The sequence below is a fragment of the Pongo abelii genome, chromosome 5 (assembly GCF_028885655.2).
Source record: "Pongo abelii isolate AG06213 chromosome 5, NHGRI_mPonAbe1-v2.0_pri, whole genome shotgun sequence".
NCBI lineage: Eukaryota > Metazoa > Chordata > Mammalia > Primates > Hominidae > Pongo > Pongo abelii.
This window is the reverse complement of record NC_071990.2, coordinates 134895215-134912180: the sequence shown is the minus strand read 5'-3', so window position 1 is coordinate 134912180 and position 16966 is coordinate 134895215. Positions and strand designations below refer to the sequence as shown.

Sequence of the window (16966 nt, the reverse complement as noted above, 5' to 3'; positions counted from 1 at the left end):
CCTCCCAGATTCAAGCAATTCTCCTGCCTCATCCTCTGGAGTAGCTGGGATTGCAGGTGTGTGCCACCACACCCAACTAATTTTTGTATTTTTAGTAGAGACAGGGTTTCACCATGTTGGCCAGGCTGGTCTCAAACTCCTGACTTCTTGATCTGCCCGCCTCGGCCTCCAGAAGTGCTGGGATTACAGGCATGAGCCACCGCGCCCCTCCTCATATAATTTTCTAACTCGCATCTGTATCGGTGTATACTTTTGTAATGGTGTTGTTTTGCACATAATATGTATTCAGTGTATTTCATTTTATCATGAAACTCTTGAATAGAAAACATATAAGTGCTAAAAGCTATAAATATGTATTAATAGATAAATATGCTGCTATTCTGATTTGCAAACTCAGAAACATAAAAATCAAGTGATGTCAGAGAATAATGCAAGGAACTCTATGAATAGTATGAAATTTGAAAACCCTAGTTCACTTCTTTTCAGGTCTAACTATCTAATTGTTCCTTCTATGTTTTCCCAGTAATTATACAAAACCTCCTCTTTGTGTCTTCTCTTATTTAATTTTGTTTAAACTACGGCAGAACTTTATACACTGACATTAAACAATTACCTTTCCATCAAAATTATTTTAAGAAACCTACTCTGGAAATCATACAGGCACGTTGCCAATTTATCCTTGTAATGTGAAGGAGAAAAAACGCTGTTAACATTTTTTAAAGTCAGAAAACTACTCTTAAAGGCAGAAAAATAAAGTATTGTCATTTGATGGGAACTTTTGTTTCATATCACAGCATAGACTCCTGCCAGAATTCAATGCCATATAATGACTTACACCTTGATTTTCAGCAGATGAGGTCCAAGTTGACAACATTCTTCTGTGAATCATTAGAAAGTACTTTCACTGAAAACATATTCTTGATTTAAAACATAAGTGGCCTCATTGTATTTTTTTTTCTCAACAGCTTGTATCAACCTGTTTTTAACTCTCTAACTTTTTCCACCTTTCTACACCACACACGAACATCTTGATCTAGTGAACTAACCAGATAATGAGTAATACTGTGTATCAGTTTCTCATAGTCATCCTCTACTTGAAAGGGAGAGAAAAATACATTGAAGTACTAGTTTAACAAAAGTAATTTCCTTCTGTTCACTTGTGCTTCATTAGGAATCATTTATATTTGCTCCGAATTAAATGGTTTACTATCAGAAAGAAGAAATTATAAAAATGAAAATGCTTGGCCTGACACTGAAAATTATATATGTATAAATTATGCCTAGAAAATCCACTAGCTAAGCAGGCTGATTCCCTTTGCATGCTGACCTGAATTTAGCATGACCCGGTGTGGGCACCAGCAGAGCTGAGCTGGTGCTGGTCAAAATAAGAGAGGAAAAGTTCGCAGACATGGGAAGGCATATATTTAGCTAAAAGATGAATAAATAGGTAGTGACACTGTATCTTATACTTATTTAATTCACTTTTGTCCACATACTTTATGATTAATCTTTCAACAAATCCAACCCTCCTGCAACACGCACTGATGTATCCTGTTTCTCTTCTTTGTGCCTATTTCCCTGGTTTTATTTGGGGACAAGGTTTTACTAAATACAATTTGGCATTGCATGTTGGCATTTTTTTTTCAAAGAAGCCATATTAGGATTTTCTTTAGGAAACTGCCATTCGCTTTCTACAGGATGGCCAATTTACCAAAGAAAAGGTCCACATTAGCGAAATTCTGGGATCTACTTAGAGTCTTCTCAAAGTTTTTAAGCAAGCCTTCCACAGCATGCATGCAAAAGAAACAATTTTAGTAGAAGTCTTTGAAATAAAAAACACATGTCAGACTTAGAAGTTCTAACTCTTATTACTGACAATATAAACAGCCAACTGGATAAAGGCAACATGAAAATATGAGGGAAAAAAATAGCAGCTGAAAAAAATCAGACTCCCTAAATAAGAAGAAATTGAAACCTGTCCTTATAGTCATTCAGTTAGCAAGAGTTCAACCAACTGATAACAGCTTCAATTTGGTTGTGAAAATTCAATTTAATGAAAGTCTATTGCATAAAATTCTTTTCCCCATAAGAAAAGGAGTAAGAATATTTAGAAAGTAAAAGACACCCAGAATATCTCAAATAAACTAGTCTCAATAACTCCCTCACCCCTACCATACACATGGACTCAATTCACATGGTTTGCAAAACCAGTTTGGTCATTCCCAGGAATTGCAAACATGGAAAATAAGCTTTCTTTCGCGATTCCTCTGTTTCTTGACTAGGCGACTAGGGCTGATATCTTGCACTGTCCTTTTTTTCCAGTTTTATCTCTTACATTTAGCACAAAACATTTAATGGCCACTCAGTTGCTTTAACTATATGGATTCACAATGTATGGCCATAAGGGAAAAGACACACAAAACAATGCACTGTAAGAAACATGGTGATATGGTTTGGCTGTGTCCTCACCCAAATCTTATCTGGAATTCCCGCATGTTGTGGGAAAGACCCAGTGGGAGGTAATTGAATCATGGGGGCAGGTCTTTCCCATGCTGTTCTTGTGATAGTGAATAAGTCTCATGAGAGCTGATGGTTTTAAAAAGCACAAGCCCTCTTCTCTTGTCAGCCCCCATGTGACACATGCCTTTTGCCTTCCACCATAATTGTGAGGCCTCCCCAGGCACGTGGAACTGTAAGTCCATTTAACCTCTTTATTTTGTAAATTGTCCAGTCTTGAGTATGTCTTTATCAGCAGTGTGAAAACTAATACACATGGGGATATATCATATAGGCAAATAAAAGGAATCAGTTCCAAATATTTTCCAAACCCTGTTTAGAGCACTGATAAACAATAAATCAAGAAGCAGTTATCAACATGTGAAAAGCCAACTATTCCCAATATTCCTCAAAGATCACTAATTCTAACTGCACGAAAAAATAATCTTTCCATGAAATAAAATTCAATTTTCTAAAAATCTGTATGCCCTAATATCAAGAATTTGCTAGATGGAATGCAGCTGATTGGAAATGGAATGGAAAGAGAAAAGATGCTGGAAATGTAGGAGTTTTGGAAACAATTTGAAGCCTCACACTGCTCTTCTTCCAGTGTCAGGAAAAGGCTTTGAATTCAGGATCTGGAGCTTATTGACTCTTTCTAAGCAGCACCTACAGTCAAATGATGTTACTGGGAAACCGACTGTGAGTTGCTTTTCTAAGGTATTGAGGGGTTGTGCTTTGCTGCCTACTGTCATGTGGATGCCCTTGTTGCAATGTTAAGTATCTGGGCAGCCATGCCATGGTTCATTGTCAGAGGCTATAGAAGAGAATGCTTTTTCCAGCCAAGTTGAGTGATTCATTCTGGGCCGTTAAAAGGTCTGCTTCACTAACATTTTCTAAGCCTTGTATTTTCCAGATCTTTTTAAGTCCATGAGATGTGAATTTTTAGGATACACAGTATCTTCCTCTGATGAAAATCATGCATCTCTTGGGTAGCCAGGAGAGTGTGAAAACACAGCAGGGAGTCTGGGGTTCTCGCTGTGACTGGGACTGCTACTGAGATCTGGAAAAAGGCATGGCTGGATAGTTTTGTCATGTGCTGGTCGGCCCTGCATAGAAAGAATTAACCCTTCTAAATCCCCTTTGGAGAAATACCGATGGGTAATCCACACTTCCAGTCACGTTGCATGCATGCACACATACACACACACACACACACACACATACACACACACACAAACACACCCTCTCCTCATTTTTTCTCTATACCATGGTTTTCATCATTGTTTCTCTTTAAAACAAACACCTATAAATAATCAGAAAAACCTAGGATAATAACCACCCCAACAGCACACACATAACATAATGTTTAAGAATATGTAAATGTCAGTGTCTCAGCCACAGTAGACAATTTTGCCTCCCATTCGATGTCAGACATGATGCTCCCATGTAATGCCTTCAGTCTTTACTACAACAGCTGTTGCACCGAGGAGGGTGTGGCGCATCTGTTTTGGCATCCCACCAAACCACATTAATCATTTTTTCCCAGGCTCTAGCATGATCTCTAACATCCCCATTAGTTGTGACTTTAGCTCTTCTATTTGAAGAATAATAGAAAATGAAAGAATGAAGAATACAGAGGAGATAAATAGTATAGGATTGTATCACTTCATGTAATAAGACTGTGTATGTTCTTGAAAAGATTATATTATTTCTGAGAGGTATGGAATTTTGACAAATTAATCACATGACAGAATGCATTAGAAGAGCTTCCTATGGAAGCCAAGCCTAAAAAAATGGAACAATTATTTCCTAAGTCATGTTTCCTTTCAAAGAGCTTTTTCACATATTGTGTTGTATTAAAGATAAAAGTGCAATGCCCATGGTAAAAGTCATCCTAAGATAGGAAAGAAGGGGAAGGGAGAGAAAAAGGGGGAGATAGAAAAAGGGAAATTTTTCATTGATTATTACATTTTTATTTCAAAAACGTTTGGTAAGGACATGATGACTTTAATTAGGATAACCATTAAATTCGTCATGCAAACAAGACTTTCTTGAAAGTAAACTCTCTATCCAAAAGGGATGCTGAGATACCAAGTGTAAACTGGGACTCTACATGGGGTAAGCTGGGATACACAGTTACTCTACTTGTTAGAGCAAACTTAGAGGGTTTTTATTTTATTTTAATTTTTTAGACGAAGTCTTGCTCTGTCACCCAGGCTGGAGTGCAATGGCACAATCTTGGCTCACTGCAACCTCCACCTCTCGGGTTCAAGAGATTCTTCTGTCTCAGCCTGCTGAGTACCAGGGACTACAGGCACGCAACACCACGCCCGGCTAATTTTTTGTATTTTTAGTAGAGATGGGGTTTCACCATGTTGGCCAGGCTGGTCTCAAACTCCTGAATTCAAATAATCTGCCTGCCTTGGCCTCCCAAAGTGCTGGGATTACAGGCGGAAGCCACCACAGCCCAAACTTAGAGGTCTTCCTTAGATTTGATCTTATTTACAGATGACATTTAAACCTTCTTATATGGCATATGGTAGTGAGACTAGTGTAGGTAAAGACTTAAAGAACTTGCCACTTCTCTCCCCAAAATATAAAAACTAGCTCCTCATTCATTCATTCATCCATCCATTCCTATTATAAATATTTATTGCACTCCCATTATGTGCCACACACAGTGCGCCACACACTGTACCTGACCTGGATTGGAGAGAAAAAAAAAATCCCTAAGTGATCCAGATGCTTGAGTTGCTCATGTTAGCATGAAAAAGGAATAATTCTAGATAACCTAATCTATCCATAACCTTCAAGGAATTTGGTCATTATGGTTTAGTCAAATATTGTGTGTTGCTGAGCTGTGGTCATTTTAAGCAATAGCATATTTTAATGGGATCATTTTGTATATAAATAATTTTAAAATGTTATGATGTTAAATGTAATTTAACTTTTACTGAGAAAATCAGGGTGACCAACACTAGTGAGAATCATCACACAGTACTAAGGTATATCAGTGTCCTCAGGGATTACTAAAGCATACTGGGCTTCCAGTGTTCATGCCAAAATACCTCATGTGACTAAGCATTTTGCATTCTTACATTTATGCTTCGCTATTTTTGTCTCCTTTTTGTCATTAGACTGTCACTTGTCAATACTATCACTATGCCTACTTGTAATAAGAGCAGTCATTTAAATTCACATAATATGGTGGCAGGTATTTTGTTAAACATTTTCGATATATTCCTTCACTTAGAATTTAAAACTGTGCATTCAGTAAGACAAAACATTCTGAGACAACATCTCAGAGATAGCTCTATGAAGCCTAGATTTGTCATAGGCTTTTTTTTTGGTCTCTGTAATTCTCAAATATGTCTGTATGGGTGAGGTTTGCTAGACAATTGAGTTTGCCAAGTCTGTGGAGCCTTGGAAATTAATTATAACTAAAGCAAAAGTATTTTTTAAATACAAGCTTATATATACATTTTCCCAACTATTCTTATGTTGGAGATTCTCTCATTGGAAATTTAAATATTTAGAAAAAGGAGAGCTTAATTTTAGCTACATGAATTTTAGGAATATAAAGACAGTTATTTGGCACAGTAAGCATGCCTGAAAGACTTCAAGTATCAGGTGATAGAAATTCATAAACACATGAACAAAGAACCCATTCATCCATTGGCTTATTGAAAACCAAATGAGAATACTGTGTAGGTTGCTAAGACAACTGAAATGTGATGATTAAATGTAAGATAATAAGCAGAATCTCTGTACCTTTACAAATCAAAATTTTGGAATCTCTATTAAGCCCTCATCTATATTTAAGACTGAAACTTTAAGAACACTACTTTAGAAAAAGGCTTAAGGCTTCAAGCTCCACTGGTGAAGAATCGTGAAGCCTTCTGATCAGGAGAGAGCCCTAGTCTTAGAAGATGTGTGTGGTGTGGCAGAGAGAGGTGTTCCTGGTTGGGGATCAGCCCCATCTTGTAGCAGTGACAAAAGAGGCAATTAGTCCAATACATTTATTTGAAAACGGTTTATTGAAATTACAAGTAAATATTTCCAAAATATGGAAAAGACTAGAAATAGTAGCTTTTTCTAGAATATTGCTATTTCAAATTTTGAACTCTGGACTCACTCTATTCTAGCCACACTGTCCTTCCCTCCTCTGTCACCTGAACATGCCAGGCAGGCTTTTACTGAAGGGAGTGTACTTCCACCAGCTCTCTGCTTGGCTCACTCATTCATTTCCTTCAAGTTTGCTAAAATATCACCCAATTTAAAACCACAACCGATTCCCCCCCCGCCCCCGCAGTGTTCCTGATCCTCCCTATTTTATTCAATTGGTGGGTATGTATTACCTTCTAACATACTCCTTTACCATGTATGCTCTTGTTTTGTTTACTGACGCATCTCAAGCATTTGGTGCCTGACCCACAGTAGATGTTCAATAAATAGTACCTTTAAGGGGGAGAATAAGCATTTAATTGAACTACTGAGAGGAAAACCATTAGATCCCCCTTTCTATTACCATCTCAAGTTGGCCAAGCATGAAGTGGACCACAAAAGCTTCTATGTTTCTACTCACATTGAGTCTAGAACTTCTGCACTACAGATGCTCTAAGTGCAAAATAAGGATTTATGAAGCTTAATAACCCCTAAGCAATCTTGGAGTATACTCAGAGACGGTTGTTGCCCTCAATTGACAACATTCTAATTACCCCTGTGATGCAAAGCAGAGTCTTATTCTAGCTCCTTAGGTCCTCTGGATAGAAGTCACTGCACAAATGCTGCTTTACATGAGGAATTACTCTGACCAAATTAATTCAAAGCAGCTAACAGTCTCCAGAACGACAGTTTTATACTGTTAACCACAAAGATTTCTGAGCTCAGTTTACTGTAGGAGAGGCTGACCAGGAACACAGCCATTTGTTGGAATTAATCACTAAATACATGTGGGGAAGACAGGCATTTTCTCATCTCTAAAGAACAATGTAAGCTGACAGAAAGAAGAGATCAGATCCTTCCCCCTGCCACCATGCCTATTTCAAGCCAAATCTATTATTTCATGCTTTATATGCATGTATTTGTTCTTAAATCAAAAGAAATAAGTATCTCCTGTAGAAAATTTGGAAAACGTGTTTAAGCTATGAAAAAAATAGTGTGTAATGCCTCCCCAAAATAACCACAATTTGCTAAGTGTCTCTCCAACCTTTTAAGTAAGTTTCATAGCTGGTCTCCCTGCCTCCAAGCACCTGAGTCACGGTTGATCTGTCATCACCAGTACAATTTTAATTATATCATTACCTGATCAGAAATCCATTGGTGAGCTCTCAATACCTGTAAGAGAGCTTGCCAAGTTTCAAATCTGGGCTCTAGGTTATTGATTGCTGATTGTCTTTCTGCAGGTATGTTTGAACATTGTTTTTTTTTTTTTTAAATAGCTGAAACCTAGACACTAATTTTGGCAAAATTGAGGGCATTAGTCAGACAATTATCTAACAACTAAACACAGGAAATGGAGAAACAATTTGCATTTGAATTGGTATTTGAGAGCCGAAGAGAAGACTGCGTCCCTTGAATAGGAACTGGTCAGCTTGGGGATGGGTATAGGGAGGGCAAAAATTGGTACAAGAGTTTATATAAAGAGGGGAACTGAGTTCCTCTTACTTTGCAGTTTCACTGCCACTCCACTTAAAGATCTGTCTCCAGCAATCTCTACTTTCAGATCACGGTTTGTAGATGCCTGACCTATGAAATCAAGCTCTAAGTCTCTATAGTAGTAAAATGAACAGCCATTGAATTGTCTCTAATTAGGAAAGGGGGGAGTGCATTTTCAATTTCCTTGATATATGCTACTTTATATAGGCTGGATTATAAAGTGAAGGATGAGGGAGGGGTAGGTGCTGGATAAAACTGGCAGGTTAAAAATGTCCTGGGAAGGGAAGGAGTAGAAAGTAGAGGGCACTTGTGGGTTATCTACCCTCATCCTTTGCTTGAAAGCTCCTCGCAACCCAATTCATAGGCTCCCAGAGGTGGCTCCTGAAAGCCACATTTCTGTTTTGTGACCCTGCCTCTCTGAAAACATTCCTGTCCCTAGAAATCTGGAACTGAGATAATGAAAAAGAGAGGAATCTATTATCTGGGTGGCTAAAGAAGTCAAATGTATAAAATCAGGAGCAGTGTCACATGGGCATTTTCCTCTTGTTGTGGGGCCTGGAGAAAAATAAGGCTGGTCAACCAGAGAGATAAAAGACACAGAATGGTGAAGCAAAGGGGACAGAGATGAACAAGAGAGGAACAGGGAGATAATCTGTGTCTCCCATACCTTCTGAGATTCAACAAGCCCTCTTTTCCCGAGTTAAGAAATCAATCCTCTGCTTAGGCGCATGCCTGTAATCCCAACCACTCGGGAGGCTGAAGCAGGAGAATCGCTTGAACCCGGGAGGTGGAGGTTGTGGTGAGCCGAGATCGTGCCATTGCACTCCAGCCCTCCAGCCTGGGCAACAAGAGCGAAACTCCGTCTCAAAAAAAAAAAAAAAAAAAAAAACCAAAAAAATAATGGATACTAAAACTTCCTTTTTCTGCTTCAACTGGCTGACAACAGTAGCTGCAACCAATAAGAGCCCTAACTAAAACAACTAGCAAGCTAAACCAGCCACAAGCTGTGCTAACCTACCCCAATTTTCTAATCTCATCTACTATTTCTTCACATGGATCAAGTGGGACTATCCAAAAACCATACCTCTCAATTTCAGCTCCTGGGATTTTTTGGTTTGTTTGTTTGTTTGTTTGTACCTCACTGTGAGTTCTCTTTCCTTCATTTCTTCAAAATTTATCTATTCTTCGACATTCAGCTATAGCCCCCCAATCTTCTATGAAGCCCTTCCTAACCACACTAACCCCCAGTGCTCAAACTGCACTCTGGTGCTCTTATTCTCCTCTATCCCTCTAATGAAATGATTTCATCTGTAGAACTTACCAGATAAGTATTACCTAAAAATAGATGCTATTGGGTGGCCACAGAGTTCACACATACACGATTTTACTCTATGATATATATAGGAAATGGAGACAGCAGGGGAGATGGAAAACCATACCTATGTAACTGGTATATATTTTTTCCTAGAATGTTCTGGGACTAATGTTAGAGCCATGCACTGCTATGTCAGTTTGGAACTATAGGTAGAATACAAAATGAGACTCAAGCAACATTTAACAGAGCAAAATAAGGGAACTAGGGCCAGGTGCAGTGGCTCATGCCTGTAATCCCAGCACTTTAGGAGGCCAAGGTAGGCAGATGACTTGAGGTCAGGAGTTTGAGACCAGCCTGGCCAGGATGGCAAAACCCCACCTCAACTAAAGATACAAAAAATAGGCGGGTGTGGTGGCGTGGGCGCCTGTAGTCCCAGCTACTCAAGAGGCTGAGGCAGGAGAATCGCTTGAACCCAGGAGGTGGAGGATGCAGTGAGCCGAGATTCTGCCACCGCACTCCAGTCTGGGTGACAGAGTGAAAGTGTGTCTCAAAAAATAAAAATAAAAATAAGGGAATTAGGAGAGTGGACAACAGGTAGCCCAGAAAACCCCTGACCTTTTGTGGGCAGTAATTAGGCACAAAAAGTGTATTTTCACATTTTTACTTCCTGCACAAATAAATTTTTAAGGTTATTTGCTCATGCTTGTGTATATACTCTGTCTACTGAATACTGCCTGATCAATTGACCAACAGGGCAACACCATATGGAAAGTGTCATTAAGAAAGGCTCTCTGACAGTCATGGCAGAAGAGAAAGGCAGGGTCTAGACCCAAGTAAGCCATGTGAAGACCTACTGCATTCATTCAGAGGTAAGGTGGCAAGATTCTGAACTTTCATAGTGGCAGTGAGATGAGGCAGGATAAAGAGATTCAAAAAGCACAGCAGAGGAAAATTCAAAAAACATGGTTTCATAGAAAATTGGGGGGCTATAGCTGAATGTCAACTTGATGACCACCAGGATTAGGAAAGGGAGCAAGAAGTCAAAGATTGCTTAAAAGTTCTGAGACAGGACAACTGAGAGAATTATTTATCACTAGAAAGGAAAGACCCTGGGGAAAGAAGTATAATTACAATTTTTCACAAGTGGAGCTGAGATGGCAGAGAGAAATCCCTAATGAAATTACACTAGGGATTTGTGGTTAAAAGAGATATTCCAGGAGCAATTGCAAGCCAGATTTGTGTATTTGGAAGTTATTCATTCATTTAACAGATATGTACTGGGGACCTGCTATGTGCTAGGCCCTGTGTTGTATACTAATGAGGCAATGGTGAACAAAGGCAGATATGAACTCTAACCTTGTAGAGCCTATGGTCTGGTGAACTGAGGAGGCATTTACCAAATGCAGAATCTCTGAAGGAGAAGAACATGGTACCCTGTGGCCTTATGACGGTGGGGCTGGACTAGTCGGCTGGCTAGGGAAGTCTTCCCTAAAGCACTGAGCTTCTTCAGGAGTTTGGCGGCCACTCCACTTAAAGGTCTGTCCCTAGCAATCTCTCCTTTCAGATCACAGTTTGTAGATGCCTGATGTATGAAATCAAACTCTAAGTCTCTATACTAATGAAATGAATAACCATTAAGTTGTCTCTAATTAGAGAAGGGGAGAGTGCTGCAACGGGCGCAAAACATCTGGAAGATGATTTGAAATGATGTAGGTAAGCAAACGTGGGAGGGGAAAGGAGAAACTGAAAGGGTAGGAGAGTCCCAGCCTCTGTGGAGAGAGGCGAGTAACAGTGGTGAATGCAGACCTCCTAATAAGCAGCAGCTCATGCACACTGAGCAGAAGCAGAAGGACGTGGGCGGAGCATGCTAGGCACTGTGGGCCACATCAAGAGTTGTAAACAGAGATTATACGTGAAAAAGTATGAAATGAAAGAAAAGCAAAAGCATCAAGAATAAAACCTAGGGAGCTGAAGACAGCGAGGCAAAGGTTAAATAAACATGGTGTGAATGAAGAAATGCCACTGTGAGGCCCTTCTTTCTTTTGGTTGCAGCCTATCCCTTTTCCTTAACGGGTTTTAGGATGAGTCTTCTTCAGTTTAAACACATAATAAGCAACTATTCTCTGAGTAACAATGAGAAGGGACATGTACTATTTTATTCTCATTTGCTCATTCATTTAATCTTAGAAAATGATGAACTCTACAGGGGAAGTGCAGAAAGAAATCAACAAGTGTACAAAAATAACACTCAGCTACACTGACCAATAAAGATAAGTTACCAGGAGTTCCCAATGAGCTACTGGAAGGGCCGATTGGGCACATATGTGATAAGACATTTAGGAAACAATAGTCTATGTTTTGAGACTTTTTTTTTTTTGAGACTGAGTCTCACTCTGTTGCCCAGGCTGGAGTGCAGTGGCATGAGTACGGCTCACTGCAACCTCTGCCCCCCAGGTTCAAGCGATTCTCGTGCCTCAGCCTCCCAAGCAGCTGGGATTACAGGTGCCCACCACTATGCCTGACTAATTTTTGTATTTTTAGTAGAGACTGGGTTTCACCATGTTGGCCAGGCTGGTCTCGAACTCCCAACCTCAGGTGATCCACCCGCTTCAGCCTCCCAAAGTGCTGGGTTTATAGGCATGAGCCACTGTGCCCGGCCGAGACTGTTTTTTAAATCTGCAATTATCACTGAAATAAGTGATTTGGCAGACACCACAAACAATTATCTGAGGAAATCAGCACAGGATGCCACCATGAACAAAGGATCAAGATAGGTCAGCTATCAAAGACACAATTAACAGCAAAACAGAGGACATCACTCACCCTCATTCATAGCCCCATCTGCATCCACATCTGCAGGAATCTGTCAGCACACCCCAGAAAAGGTAAAACAAATTCTGAAAATCTCCAGTAAATGCCAGCCAAAAATGATGAAAAGACTAGAGAAGCATCCACATGAGGCCAGATTTTGAAACAAGACAAAACACTTTCCAAATTGGGAAGAAAAAGATTAAGCTATAATATGACTCAGGTTAAATAAATGACATGAGAATTAAATCACACTCTTAGAATATTTACCTATTAGAATATCCATCATTTTCAGGGGAAGTATGCCTTATAATTTGAAAGAGGTGGTTTTTAATAATTAAAGGAATTAATTATTACTTTGCATTGTGATTAGTAATTTCCTGGGTTCATTAGTCAAAAAGATAATATATGATAATAATATAATTAAGTCCAAGAAATGGTTACCTAATTCTGTGGACTGTACAACCAGATCGTGTTATTGAGAGAATCTAAGGTATTTAGAACTATATTCCAAACTTCCAGGTTTGAGAAAAACGCAAACTGGCAGTAATGATTTTTGGTACTTCTTGGAGACAGAATATTGGGCTAGATGGACCTCTGATTTGACACAGTGAAATACTATGCATGTTTCACAAAGGAGCCCTCAGCTTCCCCTGCTTTGAAAACGATACAGCACTTAATTTTGAGATAGGCAAGTATATGCAGATAAACATTTCAGTCTTCTGGAAGTATTGCAATAATTATTTTACTAGCAAATAAGTATGTATAATTTAATACATTAAACGTTATTAAATCACAACTGTCTACATAATAGGAGTTAGGAATTCCATTTTTTTAAGCTGTTGCATGTAGACATTGAATAGACAAACTCCCTGAGGCTCACTTAAATATTACATATTAAACTGAAACTAATTCCAATGCTTCTTTAAAAACTGGAAAGTCATTTTGCCTTTCTCTTAATAATTGGAAAGTTAGTAAAGACTAGGGCAAGAAGACACAGGCCAAGGCCTTTGCTAATTTCAGGTAATCATTAAGTTCTCAGCAAACTCAATTTCTTTAACTTACAAAGTGGAGAAGAGTCAATCCTCCCCACTACCCACAGAATCTTTTGTTATTCTCCATGTGGAAAAACTATCATCTTAGCTCATACATACCATAAGTTCTTCCTATATTTTAAGATTCTCCTTAGATCTCCTTACTATATTCTACTGGTGACACTGTGGCCAGGATGAAACAAAGCTACTAAAGGACAAGAGCTGGCTTAACCCCTGATAAGTCACTTCACAGTCCAGTTTCACCACAATTTCTATTTCTATTCACTCTCTAATTAACAAAACAAGTATAAAATAAAAATTTCCTATTTTGAGTTTTATTTCCTTCCTATGTCTTTGATCTCTTCTTGATGAAAATGCTAGTCAGTGGCCCAAGAGAGAAAAAGCAAAGAGAAACAGAAATAGAAATTCAACAGAGAAATCATTTGTGTGTTATAGGGACTACTTTAACACAGAGACACCCTAAGATATTTGTAAAGTATGCAATACAGGAATGAGATAAATTATTTCCTCACCTCATTATCAGAAATAAAAAGGACTGAAAGTAGAGGAGTTAAAAAAATAAGATTCATGGAAACTTCTGCTGTAAAATTCATTTGTCCAGGAGCTATTTATTACATTAAACAAGAACCATGTATTTTCGGTGATGAGTCAAATGGGACCCAAATTGACACAAATAAATTCACCATGAAGACAGAAAAAAACATCAATGCAAAATATCATTTCAGTTTATGTTTTAAGATGGTCTATCTAGTAACAAACTTAATTTTAGGGTAAGGATATTAATTTTGTTTTTCTCATAAATTCATTTTATGGTTAACATTATTTTAGGAACAATAGTACATCCTGGACATGGTTAGCAACACAGAGGAAAGCAAAAAAAGAAAAACATTTAAGGAATGTCAAATTTTACACAAAGCACATCATATTCCTCTCCACATGACATCAAGTTTAGTAGCTTTAGGAAACAGGGAAAAAATACTATCCCTGACGTCTGGCTTATACTATATACATGTAATGCTATTTCAAAGAAGATAGTTTGGTGCCTTATACTCCATGGGTTTATAAATTCTTTTTCCCAATATACCATTACATCTGCAGCCCAAGCATTTCTTCCCAAAAGAATTAAGGCCAAGCAAGAAAAAGAATTTGCTGATACACATATGTCACTTCAAGAATTCTCTTGTCAAAGTCTCCACACCCAATTTAATTATTTCCCTACTGTAAAAACACTTTCCATCTGCATTTATTCTAATCATTTCAAATCCAAAACCAACATACTATAAAGCTAACTAAATAAATGAATGATATTAGCTTTAGGTTCCAAGTGAGGCAGCATTTTTTAGGCACTAGGTCTCTGGCTCACATTTTATGCGGATACAATATTTAATTTTGAGTTCAATTCTTTACTTGATATTTGTTTAGAATAAAACTACCTAGCCCCGGGCTTTAAATCTCAATCTGAATCTCTCTCTCTCTCTCTCTCTGTCTCTCTCTCTCTCCTCCACACACACACACACACACACACACAGAGAGATACATACATACACACACAGAGGAGAGAGAAAATACATATATATATATAAATATCTATATATAAATAAAATATATATATTTTGTGGGTTTTTTTTTTTTTGAGACAGAGTCTTGCTCTGTCACCCAGGCTGGAGTGCAGGGGCACAATCTCAGTTCACTGCAAGCTCCACCTTCTGGGTTCACGTCATTCTCCTGCCTCAGCCTCCTGAGTAGCTGGGACTACAGGTGCCCGCCACCACGCCTGGCTAATTTTTTGTATTTTTAGTGAAGACGGGGTTTCACTGTGTTAGCCAGGATGGTCTTGATCTCCTGACCTCATGATCTGCCCGCCTCGGCCTCCCAAAGTGCTGGGATTACAGGCATGAGCCACCACGTCAGGCCCTGTGGTTCTTAATGAGCAAAAAAGAATGTACCCATATATGTATATGTTAAAATAATGCTGCCTAGTGTCTATATTAGAGACATTTTTCTTGGTTGGTTGTCATTTTTTTTGTTTTTTGACAGGTTACAAAAACTGAACCTCAGTACATGCATATAATTTGTTCACTATTCAGTAAATTCTTGTGTCCTTTTTGTGCCGAGTGCTCTTCAGTGTATTTTTATTCTCTCCTTGTGTTCCATCAATACATTAACTAAGTGCCAGTTCTGGCACTCTCAGACCTAATATTGGTGAATAAATACAGGATCCAAGAACAGTCACGTTTTTATGTTATTGATAGATACTGACCAGAGTGTGGAGATTGGCCATTGTACCACAGGTCAGGAGAGGAGACCTGTCACTATCAAAATGTCTGGGCAAACTTGAACCAATAAATGACTCTAGGTCTTCTTGAAGGTCTTTCCATCTCACATTTTAAGAAAAATTATTGTATTTGTTTGCTTGTTTTTGATATCACAAAGTTATGAAGTTCTTAGAAACTGATTTGCCTGATTTTACCCATTTATATTATAGATTAGGAAACTTTAAGCAGCAGCTAATCCATGGCAACTAACTGCTGATTTCCAGGAACTCTGGCTACTTTTCCATTTAGAGAGACATTTATTATTAAATGACAAATATATTTTAAGCAGTCTTTAAAAAAACTATTTTTTTCTTAAAAATAAAATTATATTTTTAAGGCCACATGGGCTGGGATTTTCTAGATAAAAAAGAATGACCTAATTCCAGGTTTAAATACACTGAGCTCTGAACTCTTTCTATTTCTTCTCCAACTTACTGATACCAACTATGAACAATTAATCAGTTTGATTGCTTTCTGTTAGTTTAAAATTTACTTAATAGTATTATCTGTCCAAAAATCCTGAGTAGCCTCAAAGCTAAAAAATTTTGATATGAAATATTAATAATAAGGATGCTTATGTTGTTCCATTTTTCCTAACTCCCAAGACCAGCTGCTTGCAAAAATTATCTAATTATGTATATCATCCTTACAAAGCAAGTCATAGGTAGGTCACTTATATAGGTCTGCAAATACTTAGGAAGGAGGTGCCTCCAAGGAATAGAGCCCCAGTCTTCCCTTCTGTTCGCACATCCTAGAACTACTCTGCTTTGTAGGAAAACATTTAGTGGTTCATCCATTTCCTAATGCTCCAATAATCTAAAATTAGTTCCATTTTGATAGCTAATTACACAGAACAAAGATCAAAGATCAAAAATCTGATATCATATCATATCCTCTTCATGATCCAAAGGGAAAATCCATATGCAATCATTTTAATATAATATGTACAGGAATCAATTATAGGAATATCATACTGCATACAACAAAACAAGAGTTACTCAAACTATAAGTAGACTATACATAAGATACACTTACTCTACAAAAAGAAAAACATAATGGCCATTAAATATTTTTCTTTTCTTTTTTTTTGAGATGGAGTCTCGCTCTGTCACCCAGGCTGGAGGGCAATGGCACGATCTCAGCTCACTGCAACCTCCACCTCCAGGGTTCAAGTGATTCTTCCACCTCACCCTCCCGAGTAACTGGGATTACAGGCACCCGCCATCATGCCTGGCTAATGTTTGTATTTTTGCAGAGATGGGGTTTCACCATATTGGCCAGGCTGGTCTTGAACTCCTGAACTCAGGTGATCTGCC

General features: G+C 38.3%; 1 protein-coding gene across 10 annotated transcripts in view; it reads right to left on the bottom strand.

Annotated features, from left to right (window-relative positions):
- Positions 1-16966, bottom strand: part of EYA4 (EYA transcriptional coactivator and phosphatase 4) — a 275190-nt gene that overhangs the window by 119480 nt on the left and 138744 nt on the right. The gene's annotated exons all lie outside the window — the stretch shown is intronic.